Below are 6,000 nucleotides of genomic sequence, written 5' to 3'. Positions count from 1 at the left end.
ATTTAATTCAAATTTAAATGTGATATTTAAAATAAAAAAAATGTTTCAGCAGAAAATATAAAAGAACAAACATTATCATGACCTTAGTGTTGGAGCAGATTTCTTAAAGAAATATAAGAAACACTAACCATAAAAGAGAAAAAAAACCCTGAGAAATATTTTTAAATTATGAAGAGATTAAGATATTGAAAAGGCAACCATCATATGGGGAAAACTATTTTAAATATGTACATGTGACAAGGGCCTCATGAGTAACATATGTAAAGAATTCTTACAAATAAATTAGCATAAGATGAACAATCCAACAGAAAGATGGGCAAGTTGTTTTCATAACAATATTAACATGTTTCACCTTCACTCTTGTTTTCCCATTGGTGTACAGTGTACAATGTTTATTGAAACTACTACTGACTTTGGGTTATTTATATATACCACAATTATTTGGAAAGGAAAATAAAATACACCTTCTTTTTCTAAAACCAGATCCATGTGAGGCCAGATTTTATTTAATATATGTGTTAAGCCAAGCAATCCATTACAGTACACTGAAGGCAGAAGCAGGCAGATGGAAGAACCCAGCTCTCTTCTTTCAAGACAGAGATTAAAGAAATTCACAAAAATGTCCAGCAACGCCCCCTCTGCACTAATATTTTCTTTGGGGAAACTATCAGGCATCAGAAGACGCATTATTTTTATTAATAGGCAGTGGACTTATTGTTATTTTTAACAGGCTAAGTACATTTTTTTTCAGTTTTAAATTTTGATGTGATAAAGTCAAGTGATATTTCTTACATAAACGGAAGTTCTTAGCAGACTCAATACATTTCAACAACAATGCTCCAGAGACCAGAACCATTGAGAACTCATGCCATAGAAGCAACAACGGAAGAAATAAAGTGAAAATGCAAACAAGCTATGCACTGCCTGGGCCTTGTCTCTTCCATGTGTGTGAACAGGGAAGGAACTTCTCTGACTGTTTGCTTGCACAGTGTGTTTTGTTGGTTTATTATGGTGATGAGATGAAGTAACATATTTGGCCTTGGCACATTTTAAGCCCTCATTTTGTGTCTCTAATAATAATCAATGTTTTGAGATTAGAAAATATTTAAAATGCATTTTGCTTTATATACATAAAATATTTTTAAAATAAGAATTATGGAAATATATATATATAGAAGGAGAGAGAGAGAAGGAAGGAGAGAAAGAGAAGGAGAGAGACTAAGCTTGAGTTTTAATTTGAAAATGACCACGAAGAATATGCTGATTTATTGTATTTTGAATTGATTGCCTTAGTTGAAACATTTTGGTATGCATAGAAGGAAGTCTCAGGAGGTTTGCTCTGTTGGTAATATGAAAATCCAGTGCAGTTCTTCTTTAACCAAAACTCCAAAATCTGATTCCTGTTTTTAAAGAATAAATATCATAAAACCTACTTTTCCAAGGGCGGTGAGATGCTTAGAATGAGATGTTAAATGTGTAGCTTTTGGCAGAGGGCTTGGCACATAGCAAGTGCTCAAGAGACGTTGGCCGTTTTTATTTACAGGTCAAGTGGCTCGAGTCAACCTCCACTGTCACATCACTAACATCCACACCATGGTCCGAATGTCACAGTTCTCAGGGAGGGTAAAAGGGCTCTCACACAAAGTGCTGTATAACAGATAAACTTAAATACCTTGAACAATAAAAGCAGCAATATTGTAACTGAGTCTCATTGTTTTTACCTTGATTTGAAGAGAAAGTTTCTCTGTTCATTGACATTCTGACTAAATGCAAAAGTACCCTATTCAGGTTCAAGTTGGAAATTAATAAGGCATCTGATTTTCATTTTACTTGGTGATGGTCCCTAAAAATCTGAAACTATTAGCTCCCCTTTAAAAAAGGTCTTCCATATTAGAGGGCTATGCTAGGTGATTCTTTACTCTTCCTAGCTTTCCAGATCAATGATCTTCTGCCCTACGGTTCCTGAAATAAAAATACATTTTTTGGTTTTCTGAAATAAAAATACATTTTTTTCACCTAAACTCTTTTGCCGTTTTAGCTTTCATAACCTAATCCACTCAGTCAACACTCCCTTTTCAATTATCCATTGGCTGCTAAAATGTCTTTACAATTCTTCATTTAATTCTGAAGCTTTCATTGACAATATTTTAAAATTAAAATAAAAACATTAAAATGGAGCTGGAATTATCTTTTCTTTGATATACTCTGTGTAATTATTTGAAACAGGCTGACTCAATAGCATGTTCAGAGACAGAGTTTGCCCAGTACAGTAAGCATCCTGGAAAAGTGACAGGTCTAAAGCAGAAAAGTATCCAAAGAGGGGAAAAAGGAAAAAAGAGGGGGGGGGAGAGAAGGGAGGGAGAAAATGTGGCGTGAGAAGGCAATCCCAATGAACAATTCAAACATGTTCTGACTAGATCCTTTTATGAAATGGACATTGGTTTTGTGTGGGTGTTTATGTTTATTTGGTAAGGAAAGTGATGAGCTTTGAATCGTCAGTTTTTATTTTTAATTTGGTGGTTTATGCTAATAGAGCACTTACAGGTTATGACAAATTACATTCTTGCTTTGAATTTCACAGTAGATGGTGGGGGGTCTTTGGACAGGAGCTATTTGCACTTGAGGAAACAGGCAGAAACTTCAGCTAAATTTCCCTGATACATCCACATGTTGAATTGAGCTGGTTCTTTTTTCTCTGAGTATTGTTTCTTTCTGTCTTGTTAAGATTTCTCCCTGTCTCCATAGGGAGCTAAAAAATAGGAAACAAGCCACTATCCATCCATAACCCTGCCTGGACGTGCAGTAAGATGCCTGTGCTACGTTGTCGTGGCCGCATTATTTATGTCTGTTCGAATACATCCTCCAGCAATGTTGGCATGACGGCAGAGGCAGGATGAGTGTGAGGGTTCTCCAGTAAGATGCTGTGTTCGACTGTGATGCTTTCCTGCAAAATCTTGACCCTTACATGAGTTCACTAAAGTTTATGTATATAAATATTTATGGATGTGATAGTTTTAAGGTTTAATTTACGAATCTTCAATGACACACCTTTTATAAACAGATGTAGATGGATAGCTGAGGCAGTGTTGTGTAGCTGTGCCCATCTGTGTCTTTGTGTGGTATGTGTGGTTTTTATTCTACTTTTGTGCTGTCATTACAGTATGTCCTGATTTCTATCATTTTTTATTAATTCCTACCACAACCTGCTTCGTAAAGGGTTTACTACTGCTTACGTAAATACGTGTACCCCGTTGTTTATAAAATTTAAATCTGATGGCTGGGGAGAGCAAGAAAGCAGGACTGAGGAGGTGAGGGAGTAAGGAGACTAAGAAAAAGTCACAGAGAATTTGAGCTTCCAGTACCTGTTCTTCTCTGTTCCTACAACTGTTCTCACTGCTCCCGGCTTCCAAGGTAGAGGGGCCAGAAGTTTGGTTTCAGATTTTTACAGACTATCGCCAAGTGATGTGACGATCAGATGCCTGAAAATCGGGCCCCTTGGCCGAAAGCCCACGTGTGGTCGGGAGCAGCCCTGTCCTGCCAAGAAGCGGAGTCCAGCGAGCACGTGGCCTGGGTGTCCGCGCCTCCTCCTGTCCCCAGCGGGCTTGGACGTCTTCCCCACCCAGAATCAGCTCTTAAAATATTATTGCAGATATCTGCCCCTAAGCACCCCTCCGCTCCTCAAGCTTCTGTCAGCCTGCGTGCCCATCAGTGGAAAAAGTGAGAAAAATAAATAAACAGTAACAATGGCAGCAACGCGGAACGATCAAGCAGCCGGCCAGCCCTTTCCGCTCTGAGCCGGCAGTCAATAATTTTTCTGTCACTCTTTTTATGTCCAGAAGCTGAGGGAATGTTAGGATTTAGAGCTGATTTTCCATCTGTTGCTGCTTCTGTCTTTGTGCACGACAGCTTCTCTGTAGATGTGCGAGATCCCCAGCTCTCAGGATGTCAGCGAGGGAGGGAGAGGAATGAAGAGCCAACGGCGGCTCCGCCGTGTCCCTCTCCAGCTTCCCATCTGGGGCACGAGTGAAACACTCTGTGGTGACAAGGGAGGGTATGTCTTTCTACTCAACTTGAACACTTTTATTTAACCACCACCACCAAAAAAATGTGCTTTCATCTTACAACCATTAAAAACCTAGGATTACCTGAAATAACCATGGTAACGTGTTCTGAAGTAATTTATCATCGTTTCTATAACCATAGAAAGGATCCTAAAAATGGAAATTAACTATAACTTATCTCAGTGTCTTACCATGACAATAATACGATGTGCATTTTTCACAAAACACGTGTATTGGCCATAGTGGCAATCAGGAAGTTATTCAAAAATTATTTAAAGCTTTCTAAAAGGCATCAGTTATTTAATCACTAAGGCTATTTCTTATTAATGATTTTCTGGATAAGGTGACACACAAAAATGAATTAAAATATAAAATGTAATACCAACCGCACCCACCGAAAAAATTGGAGAAATTTTTGAAGGAAGGAATGCCAGGTCCTTCTGAGAGCTGCTGGTACGAAGAGCGCTCGGGTGAACCAGCATGGAGCGGCTGCTTATGTGAAACGACCTAGTTTCAGTTTTCTTCTACTTTGGGAGATACTCGTATTTCTCTTTTCTCTCTATATTTATAAATCTGCAGTTGCGCCACATTTATATTGTGTAATGTGTCAAGTCAAAGTGGTCTTAGCGAGCCTCTGGGCCACTTACATGAACTCTGGGTGAGGGTCGGGTCCACACACCTTCCTGCCCAGCACCCCCATGGACACTGGTGGTCATTCGACCTCTCCGGCTCCACTGAGTCCTGAGTGTGTGCTGGGCCTGTGAAATCCACTGATTCTACCTGATGTTCAGGCTTAACAGGCGTAATCAGGGGCCGAGTTGTCAATTCCCAGATCACACCATGAACTCACAGATGTCTCCCACTCATTTTGACGTTTAGATCTCTGATTATACACATTTAGAGAAATTTTAAACAATGTCTTAGCACAAATAAAGGCCTATAAACTTTGATTCAATATCATTGAAAAGGAAAATTCACTTAAATCTTTTAGCTAGAATTTTTTAACAACTTTATTGAGACATAATTCACACATCATAACATTCACTCACTGAGTGTAGAATTTAGTGTTTTTCTAGTGTGTTGGCAGAGTTGTGCAACTGTGACAATATTTTGGTTCTAGCACATTTTTGTACCCTGAAAGTGACCCTCAGTCATTACTAGTCACTCCCCATGCTCTTTATCCCACCTCCCGACTAGGCAACAACTGATCTTATTTCTGAGTTTATATATTGCTATCCTAGAGTTGAAGCAAATATGGAAAAAATATTTGCAGTTGGGAAATCTAGATAAATGGCACATGGAACCATTCTCACAAATTTTCTATAGGTTTTAAATTATTACAACACAATAAAAAAACCCTTTTCTTCCCTATTCCTTTTCTTCCATTATCTATTTCAAAATGATGCATCTTCAGGGATCTCTTATGCAACAGGAGTTATTTTGTTTACACATTTATACACACACACACATAAATATATATAAAATATAAACAGGACATGTCGTTCTTTGTAGATATTGTAGATCGAACAGGGCCACAACTTTTTGCAAAACTCCCTTTAAGAAGCAGGGTCTGTCCCTGCCCATTTGATCTGACCTGGTCCTACGATTTGCTTTTGTGACCAGAATGTGACGGGAGTTAAACTGCGGAAGTTTCAGAGCCTAGCAGTGAGGAGCCCTCACAGCTTCTGTCTTTCGTCTCTCGGGCGCTCCTGCCGCCACGTGGACACGGCTGGGCGGAGGGAGAAGGGAGCCCCGGGAGCAGCCGACCCCGCGGCACGGGGGTGGGGGGTCACAGGACCCTGTCCGCAGCCCAGGCGCCGGCGGACCCGGCCGTGCAAGCGAGGCCAGCGGGGCCAGCAGAGGAGCCACGTTCCGAGCCCGCAGGTTCGGGGGCGGCCTTCAGCCCGGCCGTCCGCCCTCGCAGCTGCACGCCGAGCCG

This window comes from Vicugna pacos, chromosome 8 (assembly GCF_048564905.1).
Source record: "Vicugna pacos chromosome 8, VicPac4, whole genome shotgun sequence".
NCBI classification, from domain to species: Eukaryota; Metazoa; Chordata; class Mammalia; order Artiodactyla; family Camelidae; genus Vicugna; species Vicugna pacos.
This window is presented reverse-complemented; position numbering follows the sequence as displayed.